Below are 15,537 nucleotides of genomic sequence, written 5' to 3'. Positions count from 1 at the left end.
TATCAATAACTCGACTTGTTAAATTGTTACATAAAAGCCATGGTTTGTGTTGTCTATTTCAAGCAAGTTAATTTGTTGTGGATTTTATTTAAACACTTGCTATGTGTTGGTTAATTGTTGATTTAGCGATATTGAGTTCCTTGTTTTTCAAACTTGGGTTTTGAATTATTATTTGATTCCGGATTTTGAACATTTATTTACAACTTGGTTATGTTGGGTCGGGTAAGACTTGGGTCGCTCGACATGTGAGTTAAGCTTGGAAGTCTTATTTGACTCGGCTAAGTACCATTGTGGCTTTGAAATATTTTACCAAATGGTTTGGAAAGTTTCCGGATTTTTATTTCAAATGGAACTCAATAGGACTTAACTTATTTTATGGTTTTGGCTTATGGTTGGTGTATGTGTAATTAATCTATGTTGGCTTATGCATTGGTTCTATCGTGTTGTACTAGTCCTACATGGTGTCTAGTAATCTCTAGAGTTAGGGTCTGCTTTTAATTATTATTTATACCTTGTCTAGACCCGTCGACCGTTCATGCTTTTGAGGCGAACCGAGTTTAGACTGCTTGCCAGGAGTTATCACGTGGATTAGCAAGCAGTGAGTTTATATCGCTATTTACCGCTTTATTAAGTAAATTGTATTTTTGCATATATATATATATTGTATAAACAGCTTTCGAACTGTTTTTCGGCATTATGGATCTGAATTGGAACGGGCTACTCGATGGGCATCATCGAGACTGCGTGCGCACCGGTATGATCATATATGGTATTTGAGGTAGGTTAGAGATACGTCTCACCTAGTGAGGGCGCCGGTGGAAGATACGTCTCCTGGGACTCACGTGTTTTATTTGAGTGACAGTCGGGGATCGGTTATGGAGATACGTCTCACCGACACGATAACTGGATTTAGATATTTGTGGTTTAGGGTTTCAATGCTTATCCATAATGGTAAAATGCTTTACAAATGTTTTATGGTTTTTAAAGGTTTTCACTTAATAAATGTAAATAGTTATATGAACTCATCTCAGTATATCTGACCCCGTTCAGGGTTATGATTTGAGCGAGTCAGCTGGTCTCCGATTCTTTATTTCCTCGGAGGTTTATTTTATTTTATTAAAACTATTAAACTGATTTTATTCTTAGACCGCAGTAGTAATTAGAAGTCGTATTTGTCTAATACTTGTTATCAGAATTATTCTATTGATTTAAGTGTTGTTTTGACATTAATATAATAACTTGGGTTATTAAATATTTATGCTATGTTGGAGACTCGGAATTGATCGACCATATATTATATAAATGTTGTATTTTATGAACTGCTAGAACTAGGCTGAAGTCTCGGTTGACCCCGAGCATTGGTTTCTTGCAGGTTATGTATTTATAAGGTATATATAAGGCTAGCTACGGGTTTTGGTACAACCATACCCATACCCTAGCGCCGGTCGCGATTCATGAAAATGGGTCGTGACAACTTGAATGTCCTAAGTATTGTTACTGATATATGTTAAGTAGAGGTATTAGAAGTCATAAAGATTCCTAGTAAACTATTGCAGCAACATAGGATTCAAGTCATGTCTTGATCAGTTGTCAGTAATTGAATACAATCAGCTACAGATAGCAACTATACATGTGTGTAGTATGTATTGATGTTTTGATCAGGAACATATGAGTTGTTCTTGTGTTCGAGATACGTAACAACTGATGGAACATGTGAGATGTTCCTAAGTTGGAAACATGTTACAATCATGGAGCGGAATGGTTAGAACAGATGACCAGTATTCGAGGAGAATGGTTCTGTTTGAACACAGGACAAAGCAAAGATTTCCTCTGAATTTTTGTTCGAGAAAATAGTTAGATTTTCTCTGAATTGTGTTTGATTTTTATGTGTTTTGCTTATATAGGTTTAATAGTTGATACCTGTTATATGAAAATGTGATTTTTCTACAACTATTACATACGGTACTTATGCTGAAAATTCATGTGTTTTAGTATGTCTGAACCAAGTAGAGCTCATACGCATGTCGGGTCTGATCCACATAATGTACCAAGTTTGCCTGTTATACCTGATACATATGTTCCCATAGAGGCTGTTGACTCTACATCAGCATGCGACATGGACATATGGGAGGATGCTATTAGAGTAGAGGAATTAGAGAGAATGTTGAATGAAGACATAAACAATATTGGAAATAGCCATAGCTCTGTGTCTGAATCGACTGCTACGTCGGCTTATCTGGGATTTAAGGTAAAAGAGTTTTTAGCTGAGGTGGACCATCAAAGGAGGGTTCAACAACAAATAATACACTCGCCAAATCAGTCGTGGGAATACGTGAGCGAGTGGGAGGTGCAAGAGAACCAAAGTTTGGATAGGCTGAGGGATTATATGGACAAGTATACTAGGGAAGATTTGAATGTGGAGGCATATACTGTTGAGTTTATGCGTTTATACGAAGAAGTACCTGAGTTAGTTCGTGATGGTGAGGAAGTTGCGAGTAGGTACGTCAAAGGTTTGGGGCCTGAGTTCGAGGAACTCATGGCGGTAAAGTCTGATTTTGTAGCATATTCGGCTGGGCGCGCAAAACAGATAGAGAGTAAGTTGAGGAGGAACAATATACCCCTACAGCCGTACTATTACACCAAACCTGAAGAATCTACTGCTACATTTCCTAAGGTAGGAAACTCTGGACCCGCGAGGCACTACAACCCCTATTTTGTTTCACGAGGAGGAAAGGATAAGGGAAAACTGAAATTCCACGGAGGGCGAGGTAAAGGCCCGATGATTCGTGAGGCGTTTCTGTCTCCGCGATCATCGTCAGGTAATGTTTAGTTATGTTTTTAATGTTTAATATGTTTTCAGTATTCACGTCAGAATTGGAAAACATAAACTATAAATATAAATCATATCCTTATACAAAAAGAAATACACATATAAGTAAACATGAAAAGTTAAATGATAAATGAGAATTGATAAGTTAGGGATGTTAGAAATATGCATCCTTAAATAGAAATCAATAACTATTAATAATCAATCAAATTATGTGAAGCAATAATAATCCTAATGTAAGAATAAATTATTAAGATTAAGAAACTTGAAATGTTACGGAGAAGTAGTTTGAAAGAAGCTTACAGAGTGAGTATTACAGTTTTGTTTTAAAAGAATGTATTATTATGCTCAGATGCATCATGAATGCACATTGCAACGATCACTATAAAAAAATTGGAATACTTGAATTCCATATACTTATACAAAATGATTTTCTTAGGACATGCATCATGTATATTAGTATATCAAAGAGAAAGTGGATTGTATAACAACTCTTTGGGATGAGAGATGTCGTCACCTTGAGCCACAATTGTATAAAAGTTTTAAAATGTGAATTGTTAGATTCACAATTTTGAAGAGATGAATTTAAAGAAAATCCAGCTGGTACACACATATATTTGTATATGTGGGTGAAATATGTGTATATACACATATGTTTGAAATGATTGGTTTGAGAAACCATTTGTTTATAAAACAAAATTTTGTGGAATAAATTGTTGAGAAACAATTTGTTTATAAAACAAACTGTATTTGTTTTAAAATGTAAGCGTATTTGAACGAAAACTCTGTAATAAAGGCATGGTAGGATACAAGATATCGAAGATAAGATGTTGTGATTTTTATTGTTCATAATAAACAATAAAGATTTGGATTCTAATGTTTCATTCCGAAACATCAGAAATTACTAAGGATTGAGAAGAGTAGGAAGTGAGAATTTACATTCTTACTCTGAGATAGACTGTGATGTAAATCTAGTGATGGACTTTTATGATAAATAAAAGTTCGAGAGTAGATAATAGATGATAATTGTGATTAAGATAAGAGAGAGTAGGATCTAATTAAACACAACTCGGTTAGTTTGACTTCAAGTACTTGTTAGTGAACAGAGTCATACGTGTGTGTTTAATTAAAATGGATCTGAGATTGGTCTTACAGACATAGCAGATGTCAGTAATGGACATATCTCTTGAATCCAAACGAGTGATTAGATAAACCAAAACTCATAAGTCAGAGAGGAGTAAATCTCAGCACTTAACCAATAAACAAAAATGAATCAACTAAAAGAAAGATGATGAAAGGGAAAATAATTCTCAGAACCAAGTAGTTACACTACTAGTTCTGATTTGAATAAAGAGAATTGTTGATTATGCTAACGACTGACAGACTTTGAGAAGTCATGTCAAATAAAGTATTCATTAATAAATAATTATTAATTATTTAATGAATAAACAATATACTTAAACAGTATAATAAACCTTGGATTAACATAAGATAGAAATGTTATCAAGGTAAGAAAGAGATAAAGAACTAAAGGAGTAAGTTTCAGATGTTATCTGGAAACTAACAAAGTGTAGTAAAACCTTAGTAACTAGTAATCAAACCGTTAGATCGGTTTGATATTGGGATATGATATTCCCAGGACGGTTATCTAAGTTTTAACTGTTGCGATCGTTGAACGGAGCGTTACAAGGTGCTCGATGATGGAGTTGATGCTGTGAAACTTGCGTGAATTTTGGCAGTAAGCCAAAAGTACAAATAATCACGATAAGAAGTATAAATTTTAATTAACTTGGAATTATCAACATAAGCTCCATATATGTATAAAAATGAATTTGAAAACTGTATTGAGACAGTAATTTCAAAAGATAAATTCCGAGAACCGTGCCTTATGACTATGAAGTTTGGGCTGACTGGTAAAGGAATATGTATGTAGTGTGCATGTATTTTGACTGTCGGGCCAGAAATGCGTAAAGCATGACCGACTAAAAAATTGAAAAATATTTAATAAACATTTTGTTTAAATGTAAAATGTTTTGAAAATAGAGCTATAATTGATAGTCAGTAAATTAAACGTGATAATAACAGCTATAGTACCGTTATAAAAACTGTTAGCTGTGAACAAGGATGCTATGTATGTGGAGTAAGTTATAAGGTGTTCTATAGTGAGATAGTTAGATTCTAACCATACCCATACCTGTACAACCACATTCCGGCAAGAGAGAAGATCAGTTACCCAATATGTAAAAGGAAGTTACTATAGATTGTGGATAAAATAAAAGGACATTCTATATAAGGTATAGAAATGTAAGGAAACTAAAAGATGAGTAGTTAGTTTATGAAACAGTAATCATAAAACATACTAAAAGTCATATCAATAATAAGATGAGCCATAAACAAACAACTAAGGTTGAAAAGAAAACAAAAGAAAGAAAATAAAATACATAAAGATGTGCGACAAAGGTGGTATATTAAAAGTGGAGTTATCGAAAGCTAGCGAAGGTAACCTAGTTTTATAATAACCCTGGAGTAAGTTAAATGATGTTAACTTATACCTACCTATTTGGATCACTTAGCAAGAAAGAAACAATAGAGATTAGTCTTTGGAATATGTTACATGACGCTAACCTAAGGAGTAAAAGGTATTCTATACGAGTTATAGGATCAAGAGGAGTATACAAAATGGATAATCTGTTTGATAAACGGAAGTTAAAACAGATGATAAGAACAACAGTAAGAAGAGGGATATGATTGAGGATGCCAGTCAAGATAGTGCTATGCTTTCCGAAGCATAAAGTGAGGTTAAGTATAATTGAAATTTGGATTACAAGTGAAAAGTAAGTATATGTAAATTCGAGGACGAATTTATATAAGGGGGAGAGAATGTAATAACCCGGAAATTGAAGGGTTAAAAGATAGCCACGTGTCTAATATTTTATTAGACGGGAGTAGGTAAATTAAATATAAAGATAAATTTAATTTATAAATGTCCCTAAATTTTTATTATGACTGTAGGATTGCAAATTTAAATTTTTACAATTTAAATTTGATTAACTATATAGTTAACGAAGACAATATGGATTTATGAATTGGGTGCAGAATAATTCATAAGTTCCTAGCGAATATTTTTGGTGCTAATATTCACGAAATATTTTAAAAAGGTTATCGTGAGAATTTGATAAAATTTGGAAGCAGAAATTTTATCAAGCGCAGTCAATGCGGGCTTAATAAATCGAAAATGGTTTATTAAGAATAAAATATAAGTCGGATGGGAATAAAAATTATATTTTTATTCTTGTTATATTTTATTAGATTTTTGGTAAAATTTTCACCAAATTTGAAAGTCGTTTCCGTTTGGACTACGGACGGCTAGTTTATAAGTTGTTTTAATGTGCATGATTGAGCTAGTACTAAAGTGCACTTTTGCGAGAACTATATATATGTTACAAATGCATTGTAAATGAGTACAGAAACTCATTTGCTCAATTTCAAAAGGAAAAGTAAGCTGCTTCCTCTCATGACAACACCGAACCTAGGGTTTCGAATTGGTTTCTTCCGTTTCTCGATTCTAACTCCGTTTCTTCGACGATTACTCAAGTAATCGAGGTATTAAACCCGTAATAAACGTTTATTTTGATATAATTCGATATATTTCAAATATATATTCGTTTATAAACGATTACCGTATCGAATCGAACGTAAACGTATTGTTTTTATGTTTCGAACGTGAATATGGATAGATTGGATTGTGTATACGTGTTAGGGGCGGAAAAACGGAGTTACAACACGTCGGAAAGCCCGGGAAATCAAATTTCCCGGGGCTGTGCACTCGGGTGCACCAACGTGCACCATGAGAGGGTGCACAAACGTGCATTATGGTGCACAAACGTGCCCCATCTAGGGCGCACGAACGTGCACCAATTGTGCACGATCGTGCACTACCCTGAGGTGCACGATCCTGCACCCAAGGTGCACGATCCTGCACCCAAGGTGCACGATCGTGCACCGTGTCGAGACCCGATAAGGGGGATTCTTTTTGGGGCTTTTTGCCCTAAGAACTTGACGTAGTTTCGTTGATCCGAAAACGTTTTAAAACGATAATTGTATTGGAAGAAAGTGAAAAGGTTTTATAACCTAAACCTAAAGACTTTCAAAAGGAAATTTTAAAAGTAAAGTAAAACGTTTATAACGGACTTTAAAAGAGTTAAAGTCAACGTTTAAACGATCTTAATGATTTAGCAAACAGTTTTGCTAAATACTTAGTATATGACCGAGAATTATTTTGACAATTAGGTCTATACTATAAATGGTTTTCTTAAGGTATTGCGATACCTAAGATAACTTCTAGAGAGAAGTTAGAACGTTTTCTCAAAATGAGAACTAATACTATGGTTTTTAAAGAAAACAGACCATAAGTGTTACGTGTTTATATGATTATATGTTTGACCTAGATCTGGGTTTATGAACCTAGAAATTTTATAGGAAACATATATTGATGTGCTTTATCCTGTTTGCTTTGTGTGTTTAGTCCAACCAGCTAGCCAGCAGTCTGACCTCAACCACATGATTAAGTTCCAGATCTAGCGGTGTTTTTGAGTTCACTTGTTTACTTTTGAATATTAGTATTCAATTGGTTTTAAATCCACAAATCGCACTAAGTATGAAACTTAGCCAAGGAAGATCCACTGAAACGAGCTATCTATTGGGAAACAATAAGACTGTGTGATCACCTGTGTTAATGAACTAGATGAGATGTAAATATTATAAGCATACATATTGAGCTTAGGTTTTGAGCCAGATGCTTGTAAAGCGGCTTAAACCTAATGGGTAGCCCTGAGGTGGCAGTGATTTAAGTTCCGGCCCAGCAACCCTATACAGAGTCAAGATGGCTGTGATACATATGTATTCATGTCATCCTGTATTAAACAAGAGTTGAGCATATGCATTATATATGATAGCATTATAATGTAACAGTATTAGGGTTTCATTTGGATCGAGGACTAGTAATATTTTTATGTACCGATATTTTGTCTATATGCGATTTTGGTATTTAACTGTAAACCTATCTACTCACTCAAAAATATTTATATTTCTGACCCTGTTGTTGTTTATAATTTTTCAGGTACCTAGCTACCGGGTCTGGTCGAGCTTCCACCCCTTTTCCATCAGGGAAGCTTATCTTGTTGTTATGTAAATAACACCTTCAACTCTTAGATGTTGCAATAGTGTATATAGGTTTGATATGCATGTGGCCACGTCATAGTTCCTATGTCTATATGCTCTGATAGGAACCTGACTTTGTCTAACTCTAATAAGTGGCTACTAAATAGGCATATGGTGTTTTATGGTGTCCCCTACGGGTGGGCCAAGCTTCATGTCTTTGGTCTGCAAAGACATTGTGTGTAGTTTAGCTGGCCTTACGTTTGTGTGCCTGCGGTGCATGTTTTTAATATGTTTGATATAACTCTTTGAAAAAGAAAGTGCTCGATATATTTCATTAAACATATTGTTCGGATGCGTGGTTTGAAACAAGGCTGCCTGCGAGGCAAGGCATGCGAGCTAAGTCCCTGGATGCGTGGTTTGAAACAAGGCTGCCTGCGAGGCAAGGCATGTGAGCTAAGTCCCTGTACTACCGCACCGGTTTTCAGAAATGCGCGTGGGTCAGAATAACTAGAGTTATTCAATCAGCATTTCTGAAAACGCGATTTATCTTATATGAATATTCTCAGAATGTTTATTGCACGTTAAATGGAAAAACAATTATTTTAATGGTGTTTTCAGAAAACGGGTCGTACGCGAGGTACGGTCAAGATTTATATTTGCGAAAAATTTATAGAGGTTTTAGGCTTGCTACGGGTTTCGGAACAACCATTCTCATTCCCTAGCGCCGGTCTCGGCTCGAGTTTCGAGGGGAAAATTGGGTCGTGACAAAAACATTACAAAACAAATCCAAACATTTCACCTTTTTAGCGATCTTAGCCAAATGCTTAAAACGTTAGGAAACAAATCCTAAAGTTTCACCGTTTTAGCGATTTAAGCCGAACGTTTAAAATGTTACCAAACAATTCCTATTGTTTCACCTTTTTAGTGATTTAAGCAAAACAATCAAATCGTTACGAAACAAATCCAAACGTTCAAAATGTTACAAAAAAATTCCAACATTTCACCTTTTTAGATATTTAAGCCAAACGTTACGATACAATTCAAAACATTTAAAACATTACGAGAAAAATTCTAACGTTTGAAATGTTACGAAACAAATCCAAAGCAATTCATCTTTTTAGCGATTTAAGCCAAACGTTTAAAACGTTACGAAACAAATCCTAATGCTTCACCTTTATAGAGATTTAAGTCAAACGTTTAAAACGTTACAAAATAAATCCTAACATTTCACTTTTTAGCAATTTTAGCCAAACGTTTAAAACGTTACGAAACAATTCCAAACTTGTCACCTTTTTAGCCATTTAATCCAAATGTTAAAAATGTTACGAAACAAATCAAAAAGTTTAAAATGTTATAAAATAAATGCTAACGTTTCACCTTTTTAGAGATTTGAGCCAAACATATAAAACGTTACGAAACAAATCCTAACTTTCACCTTATTAGCTATTTAAGCCAAATGTTTAAAACGTTACGAAACAAATCCAAACGTTTAAAACATTGCAAAACAAATCCTAACGTTTCACCGTTTTAGCAATTTAAGCCAAATGTTTAAAATGTTATGAAACAAATCCAAACGTTTAAAACGTTACAAAAAAAATCTAAACGTTTGAAACATTACGAAATAAATCGAAACATTTAAAATGTTACAAATCAAATCCAAACGTCTCACCTTTTTAGCGGTTTAAGCCAAACATTTAAAACGTTACGAAACAAATCCAAATGTTTCACCTTTTTAGCTATTTAAAATGTTACGAAACAAATCCTAACGTTTCACCTTTTTAGCAATTTAAGCCAAACGTTTAAAGTTTCGTCGTTTTAGCGATTTAAGCCAAACGTTTAAAACGTTACGAAATAAATCGAAACTTTTAAAACTTTACGAAATTAATACAAACGTTTAAAATTTTACCAAACAAATCCCAAACGTGTAAACGTTACTAAATAAATCCAAACGTTTAAAACAGTACTAAATAAATGCAAACGTTTAAAACGTTGCAAAAAAGATCCAAACATTTCCCCTTTTTAGCTATTTAAGCCAAAAGTTTAAAATGTTACGAAACAAATCCAAATGTTTCACTTTTTTAGCAATTTATTCCAATTGTTTAAAACGTTACGAAACAAATCCAAACGTTCCTCTTTTTAGCAATTTAAGCCAAACATTTAAAACGTTACAAATCAAATCCTAACGTTTAAAACGTTAGGGAACAAATCCAAACTTGTCATGTTTTTAGCTATTTAAGACAAATGTTTAAAACATTACGAAACAAATCCTAACGTTTCACCTTTTTAGCCATTTAAACAAGACGTTTATAACATTACAAAACAAATCCGAATATTTAAAACGTTATGAAACAAATTCAAATGTTTCACCTTTTTCGCTATTTAAACCAAACGTTGATAACGTTACAAAACAAATTCTAACGTTTCACCTATTTAGCTATTTAAATCAGATGTTTAAAAGGATACGAAACAAATCCCAACGTTTCACTTTTTTAGCTATTTAAGCCAAACCTTTAAAACGTTACGAAACAAATTTAAACGTTTAAAATGTTACAAAACAAATCCTAACATTTCACATTTTTAGCGATTTAAGCCAAACGTTTAAAATGTTAGTATACAAATACTAACATTTCACCTTTGTAGCGATTTAAGCCAAACGTTTAAAATGTTACGAAACAATTCTTAGCGTTCCACCTTTTTAGCGATATAAGCGAAACACTTAAAACGTTACGAAACAAATCCAAACTTTTAAAACTTTACGAAACAAATCCTAACATTTCACCATTTTTCGCTATTTAGGCCAAATGTTTAAAACGTTACGAAACAAATCAGAACGTTTAAAACGTTACGAAACAATTCTTAACCTGTAAAACATAACGAAACAAATCAAAAACAATTCACCTTTTTTGCAATTTAAGCCAAACTTTTAAAACGTTACGAAACAAATCCCAACGTTTCATCATTTTAGCGATTACGAAACAAATCCAAACGTTTCGCCTTTTAAGTAATTTAAGCCAAACGTTTAAAATATTACGAAACAAATCATAACGTTCACTTTTAGAATGAATTTAAGCCAAACGTATAAAACGTTACGAAACAAATCCTAACGTTTCACCCTTTTAGCAATTTAAGCCAAACGTTTGAAGCGTCATGAAATAAATCCAAATGTTTAAAACGTTACAAAATAAATCCAAACATTTAAAACGTTACTAAACAAATCCTAAGGTTTAAAACGTTACTAAGCAAATCGAAACGTTTAAAAAGTTGTGAAACAAATCCAAACGTTTTACCTCTTTAGCGATTTAAGCCAAACATTTTAAACTTTACAAAACAAATCCAAATGTTTCACCTTTTTAGCTCTTTAAGACAATGTCTAAAAGGTTACAGAACAAATCCAAACGTTTCTCCTTTTTAGCAATTTAAGCCAAATGTTTAAAACGTTACGAAAAAACTTCTAACGTTTCATCTTTTTTGCTATTTAAACAAAACGTTTAAAACGTTACGAAACAAACCAAACTTTTAAAACGTTATGAAACAAATCCTAACGTTTCACCTTTTTAGCTATCTAAGCCAAACATTTAAAACGTTACTATAATACCCCGTATTTTTAAAAGTACTAAGGATAGTGCCACGAGGCATAATTGTAAGGATTAAATCAAGAACATCAGGATTACGGTCGAATAATAAGGATATGGATTAAAACGATTCCATTAGAATCATTGTAAAATAACAAATTAAGTGAGAAATTATTATTCAATAAATTGAATTTTAGCGGGACTAAAGAAAGATCGTTAATTGAAATTAAATAATCGGCAAGTGACGAGCTAATGAATTTTACAATAGAGTTCGTAAAATAAATTTAAGATTTAATTTCGCAAAATTTGAACGAAGGTATTTTAGTAAGCGGAATTTTAATATTAAAAAAAACGGGAATGTTAAATAAATAAATTGGAAAGCCCGAACTAATAATTTTCACGCAAAGGCCCGTGAAATATTATTAATAAGTTATCGTCAAGTTTTCGTAAATTTACGAAAACGTTATAAAAATTGGACGCGACGTTTAAGTAAGAAACTATGTTAAAATACAAATTAAGCTACTCGAGCTTAATTGCAAATTGACCAACCTATTTCAATATCATCACTTTCATCATTCATTTGACTCAAGAAAGAAAGCACAAACCCTCATTTCCTTTCAAGCCAAACTGAACCAACACAACACCTCACAACCTTATCAATTCTCCATTAAATTCAATAATTAAGGAAGCAAAATATCATAAATTCAAAGGAGATTAAGGTAAGTCTATTAATTGGTAATTTGAATGATTAATCTTGGAAGATTAACTGATATAAAATATTAGGGATTTGAGTATGTTGTGATATTTAATTGTTGGATGTTTGAAAGGTTAAGAATCAATGTTTTGGAGCTTGAATGTTGAGGATTTGATGATGGGAACATGAAGTAAGGGGTTCGGCCATAAGAAATCTCATCATGCTCAAGGTAATTTCTGAATTTAAAAGGTTTATGATGATGAGTTTGATGTGTTTTGTTTAAGGTTTGAGTTAGTTGTGTTTAGTGTTAAGTGTTAGTATTGAAATTAGGAAGTTTGAGCCATGCTTTTGATAGTTTTAGGGGCTGTTTTTCAGCGATTGATATAGGGGTTTGGACACCTCAGAATTTACGTTTTAAAGTCGAATCCGTGCCCCAAAATAGCAACCAAATTGCTGCATAATGCAGCAGCAAACTGCTGCAATAGGCAGTAGTTGCTGCCACTTTCAGCGGAGCTGCGGGTGAGCTTCAGCAACCGTGCAATGGAACGCCGACACTAGGTCGATGTACGCGTACCCGAGTCCGAAAGATCGAATCTGGAACTTCAAAAGAGTAATTAAAAACTATGTTAAAAATGGATTCGAAATGAGTTAAAATTCATAAGTTAAAATGGAAAATTAAAAAGGGAATAAATTGCTAACTTATTCAATTAAGATGTTGAGATTGTGAGGTATTAAGTATCAAAGTTTAAAAGAAATATAAACTACGAAAAAACGGCTAAAAAATGGATTAGTTATAGTTTGAATAACTTATAAACTGTTTTGAACATGTTTAAGTAGCCAACTTTGGAAAAAGATTGCAGGCTAATGAAATGTCGGAATGAGTCGGTTTTGGTGTCATTTTGTTCGTTATAAAACAGAGAACGGAAGTAGGATATAGCTACTGCCACAACAATGGCAGAACAGCAGCTGAAATGGCTATAAACACAGCAGCCCATATTGTTGTTTTTGCAGTTTTAAAACCAGTCCGGGGTAGGAACTTTCTGGCTAGTTTCTGACACTTCCGAGCGCTATTTTCAAAATAAGGTCTAAATGAATATTGTAGGTTCCTTAAAGTTAAACTTTACTTAGATACTTGGAATTTATTGATTTATAAATTAAATGTTTAGACGATAGTTATTTATAATTTAAGCTAATAGAATTACTCGGGTAATTATATTTAAACTTCGAATTTTGATTTGGTATAAATTGGTTAAATTACAAATTAGCCCCTAAAAGTTTCTAAAAACTTATTTAAGTTATGTTTTATCTTTTGGGATTTCTAATTGATTTTTAATTAGTAAATTAAGAATGGGAAATTTATTGGATTTTATAATTGACTAAAGTACCATTTAGCCCTTAGTGGTTAAAGTACAGTTTAGTCCCTATTTGGCTAAAGTACAATTTAGTCCCTAAACTTTTATGACTTATCTAATTAAGTTTTTGGGTTGTAACTTGGGTTACTTGAACTATAAGATATTAAATTCTATTTTAATATAGATAATTGTTTTATCAAGTATTTTTAATTTATAAACTCGGGTTTATAAAATTTATAAGTTTTGTTTGGGTTAGACTGTGGTCGCCCAATAAGTGGGAAGAAGCTTGGTAGCTTTTAATAACTCGGCTGACTCACTAATATGGATTTTAACTCGGATTTATTTAAATTAATTTATGTACTATTTTAAATGTGATTATATGATTTGCACCTTATAACTCGGGTTATATTTTGAATGCATTTAATATAAGTGTGTTATTAAATGTGACTTGGTTTTGTGTTGTACTGGTCCTATGTGGTGTCTAGTACTCTTTAGAGTTAGGGTCTGATTTTAATTATAATTTTAATATTTTATTTAGACCCGTCGACTGTTCGTACTTCAGAGGCGAACCAGAGTTAGGTGCTTGTTAGGATCACGTGGATTTAGCTAGCAGTGAGTTTATATCTCTATTTACCTCTTTATTAAGCAAATGTTATATTTTGTAAATATATATGTATAAGCAGCTTTTGAATTGTTTTCGGCATTGTGGATTTGATTTGGAACGTGCTACTCGATGGGCATCATCGGGACTGCGTGCGCACCGGTAATGATTATGGTATTGAGGTAGGTTTGAGATACGTCTCACCTTAGTGAGGGCACCGGTGGAAGATACGTCTCCTGGGCTCACTATTTATTAAGTGATAGTCGGGGATCGGTTATTGAGATACGTCTCACCGACACGACAATGGATTTAGAATTGTGGTTTAGGGTGTCATTGATAATCCATAATGAAAATGTTTTATTAAACGTTTTAAAGGTTTTTAACTTAATAAATGTAAATGGTTATATAAACTCTACTCAGTAAATCTGACCCCGTTGTTTTCCCAAATTTTCCAGGTTTATGATTTGAGCGTTGGTCGATCTCCGTTTCTTCATTCTCGGAGGTTTTATTTTATTTTCAGAATAAAAGAGTCGAACTGTTTTAAACTCTTAGACCGCAGTAGTAGTATCAGTTATTCATGTCTTAGTCTTTTATTTATATTTTTAACTATTGTTGTTGGATTTGTCCAACTATTACTGTATCGCTTTTGGCATGATTACAGTGTTTATGGTATTTATATTATATTGCCATACTGTTGGAGATTTTTCTGAGATAAGCGTAATTTAAATATATATTGCTTTATGTACTGCTAGACTAGGCTGAAGTCTCGGTTGCCCCCGAGCATGTGGTTTTATGCGGGTACATTGTTTAAATGTTATAAATTGATTATCCGCAAGGCTAGATACGGGTTTTGGTACAACCATACCCATACCCTAGCGCCGGTCGCGATTCATGAAAATGGGTCGTGACAAACTTGGTATCAGAGCTTTGGTTTCAAACCAAGGCCTTTTAAATTGTTAAGTGTTTAATTGTTTGGCATGTTAAGTGACTAAATTGTCCTAGGAACTACTGCGGAATTAGGATTCGAGTCTTGTCTTTGAAACGTCATCTTTTGTTTTCAAAACTTTCTGCCTACTCCTATAGGAATGTCGTGAGTCAGTCGTGTGGATTTAATTGCTTATTGCTTATTATGTGGTTGTTTTCACTTGGGTGAATAAAATTTTTATCGTTGTTGATTTCTCGGGAAATCTTAATTGGTGCTTGTTCTATTTCATGCTTGGGTATGAAATTTGCTGTGTTATTTAAAATTGTTCTTGTTTCATTCTTAGGAATGAATACTCGTACTCGTGCTGCGGCTCAGCAAAATGCTGAGGCTGATGACGCGATCTCTA

General features: G+C 33.3%; 1 long non-coding RNA gene across 1 annotated transcript; it reads left to right on the top strand.

Annotated features, from left to right (window-relative positions):
• Positions 1–362: 362 nt before the first annotated feature.
• LOC126681454 (uncharacterized) lies at positions 363–14,951 on the top strand. Its single transcript, XR_007641378.2, has 2 exons — positions 363–951; positions 14,662–14,951. It is a non-coding gene; the product is annotated as an uncharacterized LOC126681454 (long non-coding RNA).
• Positions 14,952–15,537: the final 586 nt, after the last annotated feature.

This window comes from Mercurialis annua, linkage group LG1-X, assembly GCF_937616625.2.
Source record: "Mercurialis annua linkage group LG1-X, ddMerAnnu1.2, whole genome shotgun sequence".
Classification (NCBI taxonomy): Eukaryota; Viridiplantae; Streptophyta; class Magnoliopsida; order Malpighiales; family Euphorbiaceae; genus Mercurialis; species Mercurialis annua.
Note: the sequence above shows the minus strand (reverse complement) of the source record. Positions and strands in the feature narration are given on the sequence as shown.